At 39.1% G+C, this 15069-nt stretch overlaps 1 protein-coding gene and 1 long non-coding RNA gene across 2 annotated transcripts in view; one reads left to right on the top strand and one right to left on the bottom strand.

Annotated features, from left to right (window-relative positions):
• Positions 1 to 2607, top strand: part of LOC121038144 (uncharacterized) — a 26540-nt gene extending 23933 nt beyond the window's left edge. Inside the window, exon 3 of the long non-coding RNA XR_005794186.1 lies at positions 2468 to 2607. This is a non-coding gene — a long non-coding RNA (uncharacterized LOC121038144). The remainder of the gene's footprint in view (positions 1 to 2467) is intronic.
• Positions 1 to 15069, bottom strand: part of SLCO5A1 (solute carrier organic anion transporter family member 5A1) — a 210070-nt gene that overhangs the window by 175046 nt on the left and 19955 nt on the right. The gene's annotated exons all lie outside the window — the stretch shown is intronic.

Here is a 15069-nt window from a genome sequence, read left to right as displayed (position 1 = left end):
CTTCTTCTTCTTCTTCTTCTTCTTCTTCTTCTTCTTCTTCTTCTTCTGAGAAAGAGAGAGAGAGAATGTGCACATGTGCACTGGAGGAGCAGAGGGAGAGACAGAGATAATCTTAATCAGACTCCATGCTCAGTGTTCAGCACTGAACCCAATGCAGGATTCTATCCCATGACCCCAGGATCACGACCTGAGTCAAAATCAAGAGTTGGACGTTCGACTGACTGAGCCGCCAAGGTGCCCCTCCACTTTATTCAACTTTTAGTGGCTGCCTTGGGAACTGAGTTAGAACAGTTCTAAGACCAAGTGGGAACTCAGAAGGGGAATACTGTGAATGTTGATGGGCAATAGCTACCATTCCATCTTAATATGAAACCCATGACCCATGGATCTTAGACCTGGGCAGAGAAGAAGCTGAGAAGGAAGAGGTTAGGGATGGCCCTGAATTACTGCCTCAGATTAACATCAAAAACTTCCCAAATTAGGAGGCTCCTGGCTGGTTTAGTTGATGGAGCGTGCAACTCTTGAACTTGATCTCGGGTTCATGAGTTAAAGCTCCATGTTGGGCATGGAGTCTACTTAAAAACAAAAACAAAAAAATCTTCCCAAGTCAGGTCAGACTCAACTAAGAATAGCAATGAACAGGAAACACTTTGCTAACCAGTGTGCTAGCCTCCTAATTAGTTGCCGAATGAAGCTGGTTGATAAGGAAGTCATGAGGACCCAGGAGAGCCAAAGTAAATCGGTATACATAAGCCTGATGCTAGCGAATCTAAGTTAGCATATAAGAGTTAAATTGGTTCTGGAAGAAGCAAGATAGGAGAAAGAGGCCAGGGACCAGGTGGACAGAGGAAGGACCAGGCACTGAACAGCTAAGGTGTAGAGACCATGTCATAACCTGCAGGTATGCAGACTACCTGCCAGTCTAATGAGGAATGCCCTTGGCCTTTGAAAGAGAAAGGCCCTGAGGAAATAAGAGTCAATGATAGGTAAGACTCTAATTAGAGAAGGGAAAGGCTGAATGCACAGAATGGAACCAGGAGAGATCTGAATGGGGTTCCGCAGTCTGCACTCTGGACAACCAGAAGGCAGCATGGAGGGCCTGGGTGAGAAGAAGGCAAGCTCTGCCTAAACCAAGGAGATACATGGAGTGGGAGACAAATGCAGGCAAGTAGACCTGACTGTCATAGATAGTCCCTGAACCTATGGCAAGTGATTCCGTTGTCCAAATTCCTGCAGAATAGCAAAGAGCTTAAGGGTCCCTGGGATTCTCAACCATTAGAAGCTATCGATCAAGGTGACATGGATAAAGCAGATGCCGTAGCAGCCAGAAGGATAAAAGGGAAGTTAAGTAATTAACAAGTCCTAAAAGACCAGGGCAGAAAGAAGGAGGCTTTTGGGAAAAAAAAAAAAAAAATCACCATTTTTTTAAACATGGTGGAAGGGGTGCCTGGGTTAAGCATCCAACTTTGGCTCAGGTCATCTAGGGTTCCCAGGTTCGAGCCCCATGTTGGGCTCTGTGCTGACAGCTCAGAGCTTGGAGCCTGCTTCAGATTTGGTGTCTCCCTCTCTCTCTGCCCCTGCCCCCACTCATGCTCTGACTCTGTCTCTCAAAAAAAAAAAAAAAAAAAAAAAAAGTTAAAAAAATTTAATGTGGCATGAGCAGGGAATCATGAAAACATGGGAAAATATCCTTTGAATTTGGCAATTAGGAGTGATGGCAGGGGAAATGAAAGAAATTAAACTCAGCTCCATTCATTGTGCCCATTCTTGTGAGCAGTGCTCATAGTTGAACTGATGAAGGAAAAGGCTGAAACTCATGTCTGAAACGGATCCCCAGGGATTATCCGTTAACATTCATTAGCGCAGCAAAGTGAGAGCTGGGTACACTGTATAATAAGTAGTGGAGTCGTGCACAGTCTCAAAATCATTTTTTCTGTGCTAGGAGGACTGCCTAGGCAGCTGTAAGGATCAGTTTTTGAATCATGTGAGGAGAAAATGTCACGATCCCATAGTAATGATAGAGCAACAAAGGAAAATGATCTCTCTCGGCTGTGTTTAAAGGGCTAACGGTGCCCTTTGGCTCTATTTCATTCCAGAAATTATACCCTCATGATAACTACCAAGCAGCCCCAAACAAAGGAACCCTATTTTCCATTCTTCATCTACTCTTACTCCAATCTGCAGGGGCAAAAATAGAATACTGTTGTAATACTGGTCATAACAGGGAAGAGAATGCCTTAAGCAAGAACATCTGTGGAAGAAATATATTACATTTAGATTATAAAAAATCACACTTAGTGGTTTATACAGCACAGGCAGAAATAACACCATATTTTAACAAAGGCAAGTGGCACTAACCATGTTTAAAGCAAAGCTTTAAATGATACAAATGAATGAATGTTGATTAAGAAAGAAATATCCCAGGGCACCTGGGTGGCTCAGTTGATGAAGCGTTTCTTGATTTCAGCTCAGGTCGTGATCTCATGGTTCCTGGAATTGAGACCTGCATCCAGCTCATGCTGACAGAACGGAGCCTGCTTGAGATTCTCTCTCTCCCTCTCTCTCTCTCTCTCTGCCCCTCCCCGCCTTGTGTGTGCACGTGCTCACTCTCTCTCTCTCTCTCAAAACAAATAAGCATTAAAAAAAGAAAGAAATTTCCCACATGATTCGGTCTTCATTTTAATTAAGAGCATTACCAGCAGGTAAAAAACAAAGTTTTCACTAATATTTCAGAATAATGATTATGATTACTGCATTCTCAAAGTAATATCCCAATTAACACTTTAAACAGTGAAAAGCAAAATTGTGAAAAGATTTTACAAACTCTTAGGTCCCTTTGTAAATGGTTCCTAGACATTTAGACATGGATAAATGGTAACAATTGCAAAACCCAACACACAATGTTATGCTCTCTGTATCTTTAGGACCTACAACCGTAGAAATAAGTCAGGTGGTTTCAAGTGAAGATTCAAACTTAAATTTTTCATTTTGGTCAACTAATATTTGACAAGGGAGCCAAGAATACTCAATGGGAAAAAGACAGTCTCTTTAGTAAATGGTGATGGGAAAACTGGATATTCACATGCAACAGAATAAAACTAAACCCTTGTCTTACAGCAGTCACAAAAATTAACTTAAAACGGGTTATAGACCTAAGTGTAAGACCTGAAGCCACAGAACTAAAAAAAAAAACCAAAACATTAGAAAAGGCTCTTTGATATTGATCTTGGCAGTATTTTGGACATGACACCAAAAGCATAAGCAACAAGCAAAAATAAACAAGTGGGGTTACCACAAACTAAAAAATTTCTGCACAACAAAAGAAACCATCAACAAATTGAAAAGGCAACATATGAAATGGGAAAAAAATACTTGCAAACCACATATCTGATAAGGCGATAATATCCAAGATATATAAGGAACTCACACAACTCAAATTTGACTAAAAACTGGGCAAAAAACTTGAATAAACATTTTTGCAAAGAAGACATACAAATGGCCAACAGGGGATGGAGTTAGAGGGGTGTAGAGCGCCATTGGGGCCACGCTCTGAGGACAGGAAAATGATCGCCTTAGGGTCACGGCACTCACTTTATGAGGCCTTCTATGGGTGTCGTGCTACACGAAGGTGGCCACTGGCTGACCCTATTGCGGCACCCTGGCCTATCGGTACCTCATGAAGGCTTTCCGTGCACAGCGGGTTACCAGTGAGAAGTTGTGCAGAGCCTAATATGAGCTTCATTTCCAAGCTGCCACCTGTCTCTGCCTCCCACACAGCATTTGAGAACACGTGGCCCTTCATCAGAAATTTCATGGCAAGGGTGAGCGCTCAGGGGAGGAGTCTGCTGGCTTGGTGGGTCTCAAGTTGCCCCAGCAGCATGGAGGGAACGGCTGGGAGCCATGAGCATGGAGAGATTCCTTGGATGCTGCCTTCATACAAGAATTTAATCATTTCTATCAATATGCATTTATCATTAAATTTTTAAATTTAAAAAAAAATGGCCAACAGGTACTTGAAAAGGGGCCCAACATTACTAATCATCAGAAAATGCAGATTAAAAATACAATGAGATATATCACCTATGCCTTTTAAAATGGCTATCCTCAAAGAGCAGAGATGTGATGTTGGATGTTAACCAGACTTATTGTGATGATGATTTCACAATATATGCATATTTCCAATCATTACGTTGTATACCTGAAATTAATACAATGTAATATATATCAATTATATCTCAATTTAAAATAAGAAAAAACAAAAGATAACAGATGAAAAGTACTAGCAAGTATATAGAAGAAACAACAACAACAACAACAACCCTTTGTGCATTGTTAGTGGAAAGGTAAATTGGTACAGCCATTATGGAAAACAGTATGGAGGTTCTTCAAAAAATTAAGAATATAGGGTGCGCCTGGGTGGCTCAGTTGGTTAAGTATCCGACTTTGATTAAGCATCATGAGTTTGAGCCCCACTGTCAGTGCAGAGCCTGCTTGGGATTCTCTCTCTCCCCCTCTCTCTCTGCCCCTCCCCTGCTCACTCTCTCTGTCTCTCTCTCAAAATAAAGAAATAAACTTAAAACAAATTTTTAAAGTTAAGAATAGAACTACAACATGATCCATCAATCCAACTTCTGAGTCTATATCCAAAGGAAATGAAATCACTATCTTAAGAATATATCTGCACCCCCATGTTCATTGCAGCATTATTTACAATAGCCAAGACATAGAGACAAGCTAAGTGGTCATTGACAGATAAGTGGATAAAGCAAATGTGGTGTGTGTGTGTGTGTGTGTGTGTGTGTGTGTGTGTGTGTGTGTAGTATATATACACATATGCCATGGTGGAATATTATTCAGCCATACAAATGAAGGAAATCCTGTCATTTGCAACAACATGAATGGACCTTGATGGCATTATGTTAAGTGAAATAAGTCAGACAGAGTCAGACAAATACCATACAATCTCACTTATATGCAGAATCTAAAGAAAACTGAAAGTAGACTGATGGCTTCCAGGCGCAACAGAATGAGGGAAATGGGTGAAAGTGGTCAAAGGGTACAAACTTTCAATTATAAAAGTTCTGGGGGTCTAATATATAGCATGATGACTATAGTTAACAGTACAGTATTGTATACTTGAAAGTTGCTAAGAGTAGAACTTAAAAGTTGTCAACACACACACATACACACACACACACATAAAAGTAACTAGGTGAGGTGACGGATGTGTTAACTAATCTTACGGTGGTAATCATTTTGCAATATCTGCATATATCAAATCATCACATGGTACACCTCAAACTTACACAATGTTACATGTGAATTATATCTCAGTAAAGCTGGAAAACATTTTTTGAATGAAGTTTCCCAAAGAACCTAGACAACTTCTTTAGGGTTCTAGAGAATTTAACAAATTATGTTAACTAGCCGGAGTCCAATGAGATTACTGGCCGGAGTCCAATGAGATAACACATACAAAAACGTTTGTGAACAGTAGCAGCCTGTATAGATACAAGGCCCCACTCTTTGTTTTTTGGTTTGTTGGTCAATATATATTTCATTCATTTTTAAAATTTTTTCTAGTTTTATTGAGTTATAATTAACAAATAAAAATTGCATATATTTAAGGTATACAGTATGATGGCTTGATACAAGGCCCTGCTTTACTAGTATCATAGCTTTGAAAGTTCTTCTGGAATGTTGGGATTAAAGAAGAAATAGAGATCCCAGGAAAAGAGGTGTAACCTATATTGTCATCTTAAATAACTAGCCCCCCAAATATACATACATATACAATATATTATCAATATATTATATATTATATAATTATTCTCCTATTTAACAAGGAGGAAAAATAGAACGATGAGAAATGCACTCGATCTAAGATGTGTCTAGACTCATTACATAACTGGCTTTCTAAAAATAAAAAGTAAAAATAAGCTCAGTGTATTTTCTACAGATTATTTAGATGCCCAAGATGTTTATGTTATATCAAATGAGCTCTAAGCTTTAAAACACACACACACAAAATTTTTTTGCTTTTTATTTATTTAGAGTTATGAATCTAGTCACTTCGCACTTGCCGAAGAAAAAATATTTAAAGCACTAACCTCCTCCACCCCCAACAGTTTTAGACACTGAGTAAATTATCTCCACACTGCTAACCATAAATGTGATGTTCGATATAAAAGGCCATGACTCAGAGGAGAGGAGGAGGAAAGAGAGAGAGAAAGAGAGGGAGAGGGAGACAGATCATCGTGTGCCTGTCTGAAGCACCAGCCACGTCTTAATGAGAGGACAGGAGAGGGCGGACCGGTTTACTAGCACTGGCACTGTGGGTGGTGGCTGAGGACAGGCACACAAGCAAGGAAGTAACTAGTCTCAAGAGTCCAAATGGAACTTGAGCATACAGTTGTTGTTGGCCTTAGAACTGACTCAGTCTTCCAGGTGCAAGGGAAGATTTGATTCTCGCCTGCAAACAACTTCCAGTGACCTTGGGAGGTCCGGATGTGAATCAGAACTCCAGATGCCCAGCACTCGGATTCCTTTTTAAGAAATTACCATATGTCAACAAATTAATTGGTTAGAATGTGACCCGTCCAAGTGATTTATCCTTCGGTTTTACGTGAATACAAAAGATGTGACCAGTAATTAGAATTGATTAGAGCTGAACGAATATAGTCATGAATATCATGAACGTGGACATATCTAGAAAGGAATTTTGCAAAATAAAAAGCTTACGTTGAAGCCATAGAATAATAAGACTTTTTTCTTTGACCTTGTTGCTAATTTATTTTTGCCATTTCAAAAGTGATTACCATCACTTCTTGGCCTTTTGGCCAAGATCAAGTGTAAAAGTGATCACAAGAAAAAGTGAAAAGGCAAATGAATATTTCTATGAGAAAATATTTACAACTTACATCACAAAAAAACTAATATGTAAAAAATTTAAAAATGCAGAAAAAGGCCAAAAGCTCCATAGGAAAAAAGTTTGGAAAACTAACAGTTCTCAGAAAAAGAAAGGCCATTTGCTTACTAACATGTGAAAAAGATGCTTAACCTCAACTCATACTAAGAGAAATAAATTAAAACTGCATTGAGATATAATTTCTCACATATAAAATTGACCAAAATCCAAAAGCCTGACAATACACTCGCCTGAGGACGCTGTCGGGAAACTGGTATTCTTTTTTTTTTTAATTTTTTTTTTCAACGTTTATTTATTTTTGGGACAGAGAGAGACAGAGCATGAACGGGGGAGGGGCAGAGAGAGAGGGAGACACAGAATCAGAAACAGGCTCCAGGCTCTGAGCCATCAGCCCAGAGCCTGATGCGAGCCTGACGCGGGGCTCGAACTCACAGACCACGAGATCGTGACCTGGCTGAAGTCGGACACTTAACCGACTGCGCCACCCAGGCGCCCCGGGAAACTGGTATTCTTATACACTGCTGGTGGAAATAAATTCCAGATGCATTTATGATTAGACCCAGCCACCTCACTTCTAAGAACCTACCCCGAAGATATATAAATACTGAACAACACACTTGCAAGGTGAGTCATTGCTGAATTGTAAAATCAAAACATTGGAAACAACCTAAATGTTCACCAATAAGGAAGTGATTGAATAAACCCACATAGGGAAGGATACATAGTCTTGGAAGAGAATAAGTAAGATTTCTATGTACTGATAAGGAGTGGTTTGAGTGGTTTCCAGCACATAGTACGTGAAAAAACTGCACAACAGTATATATAAAATGCCACCTTTTATATAAGAAAGAAAATCAAATAAGAAAAAAATACGCAGGCACAAACACATATAGATGTGTATGTTTGTTTATTTTGCTTATTTTTCCAGAAACTTTGGAAAGATAAACCAGAAATAAATACTAAGAGAGTGAACACAGGGAGGCAGAGTGTGGAACAGGAAGAAAAATGATAAGGATAGATAGAAGCAAGATTTTCCGGGCACCTAGGTGGCTCAGTCAGTAAATGACCAACTCTTGATTTCGGCTCAGGTCATGATCTCATGGTTCATGAGTTCAAGCCCCACATCAGGCTCTGTGCTGACAGCACGGAGCCTGCTTAGGTTCTCTGTCTCCCTCTCTCTCTGCCCATCCCTGCTCATTCTCTCTCTCTCTCTCTCTCTCTCTCTCTCTCTCTCTCTCTCTCTCAAAAATAAATAAATAAGCATAAAAAAAAAAAAAAGAAGAAGAAGCAAGAGGGACACCTGGGTGGCTCAGTGGGTTAAGTGTCCGGCTTTGGCTCAGATAATGATCTCATAGTTCGTGAGTTCGAGCCCCATGTTGGGCTCTGTGCTGACAGCCCAGAGCCTGAAGCCTGAAGCCTGCTTCATATTCTGTGTCTCCCCCTCTCTCTGCCCCTCCCCCACTCAAGCTCTGTCTCTGTCTCAAAAATAAACAAACATTAAAAAAAATTTTTTTAAAGAAACAAGATTTCCCTAAATATACGTTTTTCTATAGTTTCCATTTTTGACTCCTGTAAATGTTTTAAATGTTTAAGAAATAAGTTAAATTAAATCAAAAAAGGAAAAGCAACCCAAAAATTGAAAAGAAACAAATTTAATTTTATATCAAATGAGACCATACTGACAAAAAGCAGAAATCTATTTCAAGTGGACTTTTTATTTTCTTTTTCAAGTGACCTTTTAAACACACATTTGGACTACACATTTCTTAGTGGAATATAGTCTAGGGACTACCAAAAAGTCCTCAAAATTCACTTAGTGTTTTTGTTGATGTAATGATGTGGTAATACCAATATTGTAATTTTGAAGCCTTTTTATGTATCTACTAGGATAGAGCAAATAAGTATGCTAATTTTATTTGGAAAAAAATGTTCCAGTAAAAGAGAAAAAATATAAAATCAGTAAGAAAACCTCATACTGTTAAATTTTTACAATTGTTTTATTGAAATATAATTCACGTACCATAAAACTATTTTTGTTTTAAGTAGGCTCTATGCCCAGCATGGAACACAATGTGGGGCTTGACCTCACAACCTTGATATCAAGATCTGAGCTGAGATCAAGAGTTGGAAGCTTGACCTACTGAGCCACCCATGTGTTCCATAACTAATCTTCTTAAAGTGTAAAATTCAGTAGCTTTTCGTATATTTACAAAACTGTACAACCATCACCACTATCTAATTTCAGAACATTTATCACCCCAAAAAGGAATCCCTTATCCATTAGCAGTCACTACCATTTGCTCTCACCCTAAGCCCTGGCAACCATTACCCTGCTTTCTGTCTCCATAGAGTTGTCTACTCTGGACATGTCACATAAATGGGATCATACAACACACAGTCTTTTATAACTGGCTACTCTGACTTAACAAAAGTCACCGAAATCTGTATTACTTCCCTGTGGGTGTTTTTACAAGCAACCATAAATTAAAACAATAGAAATTTATTATCCTTGCTGACAGTAAGGAGCCTATTTGGGATTCTGTTTCCCTCTCTGTCTCTGCCCTTCCCCCACTTGCGTGCATTCTCTCTCTCTCTCTCTCTCTCTCTCTCTCTCTCTCTCTCTCTCTCTGTGTATCTCTCAAAAATAAATAAATAAACATTTAAAAAAAGAAATTTATTATCTTATAGCTCTCAGGGCCAGAAGACCAAAAGCAACATATCAGTAGGGACATGCTCCCTCCAAAAGATCAAGGGAACTATTCATTCCTTCTCTCTTCCAACTTCTGGTGGCTCCAGGCATTCCTTGGCTGGTGGCCACATCACTCCAATCTCCGCCACCATAGTCACATTGCCTGCTTCTTCTCTGTCCTCTTTGTGTCTCTTATTAGAACACTTTTCATTGGTTTAGGGCCTGCTTGGATAACCCAGGATGATCTCATTTCAAGATCCTAACTTAATTACATGTGCAAAGACCTTTTTACCAAATAAAGTAACATTCATAGGCTCCAGGCACTTGGACATGGAAATATATTCACAGGGGCTCATTCACCACACTATAGACCACTAAAGACTATCTTCAGACATCCAAAATTCACATCCATCCCACATGCAAAATTCACTCACCCCATCCCAACATCCCCCCAAATCTCAACCCATTACAGCATCAACTCTGTCTAGAATCTCACCAAAATGTCATCACCTCAACGGTCCCAAATCTTATCGTCTAAATCATCTAAACCAGGTATGGATGAGACTCTGAGTATGAGCAATACTAGGGAAAATTTTTTCTCTACCTGTGGGCCTGTGAAGTCAGAAAACAAGATACATACTTATGAAAAACAATGCTGGGACAGACATAGGATAATAGGAGAAAATGTAAGAAAATAAAAAGGTCCCCAGCAAGTGTGAAATCCAGCAGGGCAACTCCCATTGGGTTTCAGAGCCTGGGAGTTACCCTCTGTGTCTCAGAGCAACACAGACCTCAGTACCCATGGCTCCACCAACCTCTGCCTCTGTGCCTGTGGCTCCATTCTCCGGGCCCAAGATTCCATCCTTGGAATCATTCTTCCTTTTTCTTGAAGGCAGCGCATGTTTACAGCTGAGTAGCTTCTGTCAGCCCATTTTCTGCCTGTAGAATGTTGGAAGTCCAACAGCCTTCTTTCATTTAGCCCAGCCTCTGTCCCTTCAGTCCAAGCTGGCACGTTCCTGCTGATGCAACACTCTCAAAACCTTGTCAGTCTCCTGTGTATGTCATGAAACACCACGCCATTAGAGACAAGGGTCCTCCATCGATCCTTCCTGAATAACCCCACCTCTATTCCTGACTTCTACTGAGATGGTGGTCTGGGTCCGTGAGTCATACACAATCTTTTCAGCAAAGTTTGTCCAGCCAGTCACACTCTTGTCTTCTCTTCAGAACATACTTTCCTAATAGTTAATTTCCTAAATTTGGCATCCTTTGCAGTCTGAATAGGCTGATAATTTCCCAAATCATCAAGCATTAGTTCCTTTTTGCTTAAGTTTCTTCCTCACTTTACTACTTTTTATTCAAATTTTACTATAAGCAGCAAGAAAAAAAAAATCAGAACACACCTTCAGTTCTTCGCTTGGAAACCTCAGCTAATACCCAAGTTCATCACTTATAAGTTATATTTTCCACAAAACTATAGAACACACTTTAGCCAAATCTTCCGCCACTGTATGAGAAAGATCACCTCTCTTCCACTTTCCAATGATGTGTTCTTTACTTCTTTTTGAGACCTCATTAGAAATGCTTTTAATATACATACTTCTACCAACATTGTGTTCATAATGATACATGTATTCTCAAAGATGCTAGAAGTTTTCTCTGAGAGGTTCACTTCTTTCTGAGCCCACATCAGAAGCATGTTTATTGTCCATTTTTGTACCAACAATCTCTTCAAGGCAAGCTAGACTTTTTCTATCGAGCTTCTCAAAATTCTTCTGACCTCTACCCATTATCAAATTCCAAGACACTTCCACATTTTTAGATATTTATCACTACTTCATTTTTTTATTACCCAACAATTTTCTTTCCATGAATATACCACATTTTTTAATCCATTCATCAACTGATGGACATTTGGATTGTTTTATACTTTTTGGCTATTATGAATAATGCTAATATAAATATTCATGTCCAAGTCTATTTGGGAATATATGTTTTCATTTCTCCTGAGAATACAACTAGGAGTGGGAATTGCTTGGTCCTAATTACTATTATAATATTTTGAGGAACTGCCAACCTGTTTTCCAAAGTGGCTGCATCATTTTACAATTCCATCAACAATATGAGAGGTTTCCAATCTCTCCACATCCTTGTAAACACTTGTTATTGCCTTTTTTACTTTAGCTATCCAGTATCACAGTGTGGTTCTCATCTGCATTTCCCTAATGACTAATAATGTTGATCATCTGTCTTTTCATGTGTTTATTGGCCATTTAAATGTCTTCTATGGAGAAATGTCTATTCAAATTATTGCCCCATTTTCTTAATTGAATTTCTTATCTTTTTATCATTGAATTGTAAGAATTGTTTATACACCATAGTTACCAGTGCCTTATCAGATATATGATTGGCAAATATTTTCTCATGATGTTAATTGAAGTGAAAATCAATATAAACTATTGACTTATTTTTCTTATTTCCTAGCCCCATTTATAAATAGAACCTAAGGCAATGAATCTTGAGCAGCAATAAATCTCCCTATCACCCAGATCCTAATCTCCAAAAACTTGGTCCCACTAAAAGGAACAAAGACTCCTTGAAAAATTAGTCATCCCAAGTCTAAGTGAAAGAATAAACAAAATGGATACAATACCAGGAACTATTAAAGATGAATGGGGTAGGGGCAGGCACGTGGGTGGCCCAGTCAGTTAAGCGTCTGACTCTTGATTTTGGCTCAGGTCATGATCTCACAGTGAGATCTAGCCCTGCATTGGGCTCTGCGTTGATAGCACAGAGCCTGCTTGAGATTCTCTCCCTCTCTTCTCTGCCCCTCCCCTGCTTGCCCACTGCTCTCTCTCTTCTAAATAAGTAAATAAACTTAAAAAAAAAAAAAAGACTAATGGGGTGGGAGTAAAGGGACAAGTCCTCAAAGGATCAGGAACCAGGAGAAATTTCTGCTGGCCAAATTTGGGACTATATGAGCATGTAAAAGAATTATAACTATAAATGATTATAAATATTGGATATATAGAATTGAAGCATCCATAGTGATATTAAAAGCACAGTGGGAGAGAAAAAGAAGCAAACTCATTCATCATCACTGGAGGTAACTATTAAACAATTACTGTCTCTAAGAAATTGGCAATTAAAGAGAAAAAATAAATATTTATCACTATGTTTTAAGGAGAAACAATACTTCATTCTCATTTGATGAGGGAAAGCTCACTTTTAGGGAAGAATGTCAGGTAATAAATGGAGGAAGAAAGATATCATTGAAAAGTCACTATTTTCCAAAAAGAAAAAAAAATCCAGCATTAGAAAAGAAAAAAAATTCACTGTTTTCCAAACCCCAGTAAAGACATTGATTCAGGCAAGGATCGTCAATGCATGTTAAAAAAAAAACAAAACAAACAAACAAACAAACAAAAACAGATGAAGATGTTTGCACAACAAGATGGTCACAAGGTACAAAAGTATCAACCAACATATCACTTGCTAACGGCAAAGGCAAAGTACCTTTACAGTGATGAAATCTGGTGATGGTTATCTTGACTAAATGTTATGGCCTGAATGTTTGTGTCCACACAAAATTTATATACTGAAGTCCTAACCCCCAGTGAGACTATATTTGGAGATGGGGCCCCTAAGGAAGTAATTAAGATTAAGAGAGGTCATGAGGGTGTGGGCCCTCATCTAACAGGATAGTGTCCTTATAAGAAGAGAACCCTGAGAGCTCATTTTCTCTCTCTACACACACACACACACACACACACACACACACACACACAGCAAGGAAAGGCCATATGAGGGCACAGTGAGAAGGCAGCTATCTATAAGCCAGGATGAGAGCCCTCACCAAGAACCAACTCTGCTGGTCCTTGCCCTAGACTTGAAGCCTCCAGAACTGTGAGAAAGTAAATTTCTGTTCTTTAAGCATCAAATCTGTGGTATTTTGTTATAGAAGTCTGAGCAGGTTAATACACCAACTAACCAAATTTAGCATCACTAAAAGCAGAATAATCAGCAATGATGCAATATGAGATACACAGCATGACCTGTAAAAAGAATTTCCTTGCCAAAAATGTTTAACCAGAATGTAAATACGCCATTCGACCTAACTACCAGTTTATAGAAAACACAAGTGCCTCAGTCAGGGTTCTAGAAGATAACAGATGGTATGCTCAGATCACTACTCGAAATTCAGTAAAGGGGGCTACTTTTGCCTCTGGCCAAGATAGAACAGCGGAAACCAGATTTGCCCTTCTGTCTGAAACAACCAAACAATGGACAAAATATATGAAGAAACAGCTTTTAAGATACTGGACCCGGGGCAATGAAGAACAGTAATCTATGAAAGACAATATGCCAATTATGAATTTATTGCCCCTAGGCTCCAAACTCAACCTGAATTGCTTAATTTGCAAACACGAAGATAGGCCCTTTCAATATTTTCCTTTTGCCAGCTGGCACAATATTAAGTGTGTGGTTAGTGAAGGGCGCAGGGGTGATATTGCAGGAGAAAGGAGTTTTGCTGCCAGGGTCAAGTGTGCTTACTGGGCAGACCCTTGAAACATATGCAGCTTCCCCAATATCAGGCTCCTGCAGTCCAGGCAACTATGTCTACCAGAAACCTACAGCTAATACTGTATTTCACAGTGAGAGACTGAATGCCTTTCCCCTAAGATCAGGAATACTGCAAGGACATCTACTCCAACCATTGCTATTCCACACTGTACTGGAGATTCCAGCTTATGAAATAGGGCAAGGAAATAAAAAAATAAAAATGCATTCAGGGACATGTTCGGTATTGAACATGGAGCCTGCTTAAGAGTCTCTCTCTCTCTCTCTCTCTCTCTAATAAATTTTTTAAAAGTTTTTAAAACAACAGCAACAACAAAACAAATACAAAATAAACACCTCAAGGAGCCCTCCTGTAGATCTCGGGGTCATGAGTTCAAGCCCCACGGTGAACATAGGGATTACTTAAAATAATAAAGAATAGGGGCACCTGGGTGGCTCAGTCAGTTAAGTGTCCAACTCTTGATTTCATCTCAGGTCATGATCTGGTTGTGGGATGGAGCCCTGCATAGGGCTCTGGGCTGAAGGCACAGAACCTGCTTAGGATTCTCTCTCCACCTCTCTCTGCCTCTCCCTTGCTTGTGTTCTCTCTCTCTCTCAAAATAAATAAATAAACTTAAAAAAAAAAAAGAAGAATAAAATAGCCAAGATATGGAAGCAACCTAAGTGTCCATCGATGGATGAATGGATAAAGAAGATGTGAGAGATCTAGAATTAGATTTAGATATATAATGGAATAGTACTCAGCCATAAAAAAAAATGAAATCTTGCCATTTGCTACAACACTAATGGACCAAGATGCTAAGGGAAAGACAGAGAAAGACAAATACTATATGATTTCATTCATTTGTGGATTCTAAAAATCAAACAGAAC

The sequence above is a fragment of the Herpailurus yagouaroundi genome, unplaced genomic scaffold (assembly GCF_014898765.1).
Source record: "Herpailurus yagouaroundi ecotype Mexico unplaced genomic scaffold, PumYag 165, whole genome shotgun sequence".
In the NCBI taxonomy this organism is placed as follows: Eukaryota; Metazoa; Chordata; class Mammalia; order Carnivora; family Felidae; genus Herpailurus; species Herpailurus yagouaroundi.
The sequence above is the reverse complement of the archived record's forward strand: the minus strand, read 5'-3'. Positions and strand labels throughout refer to the sequence as shown.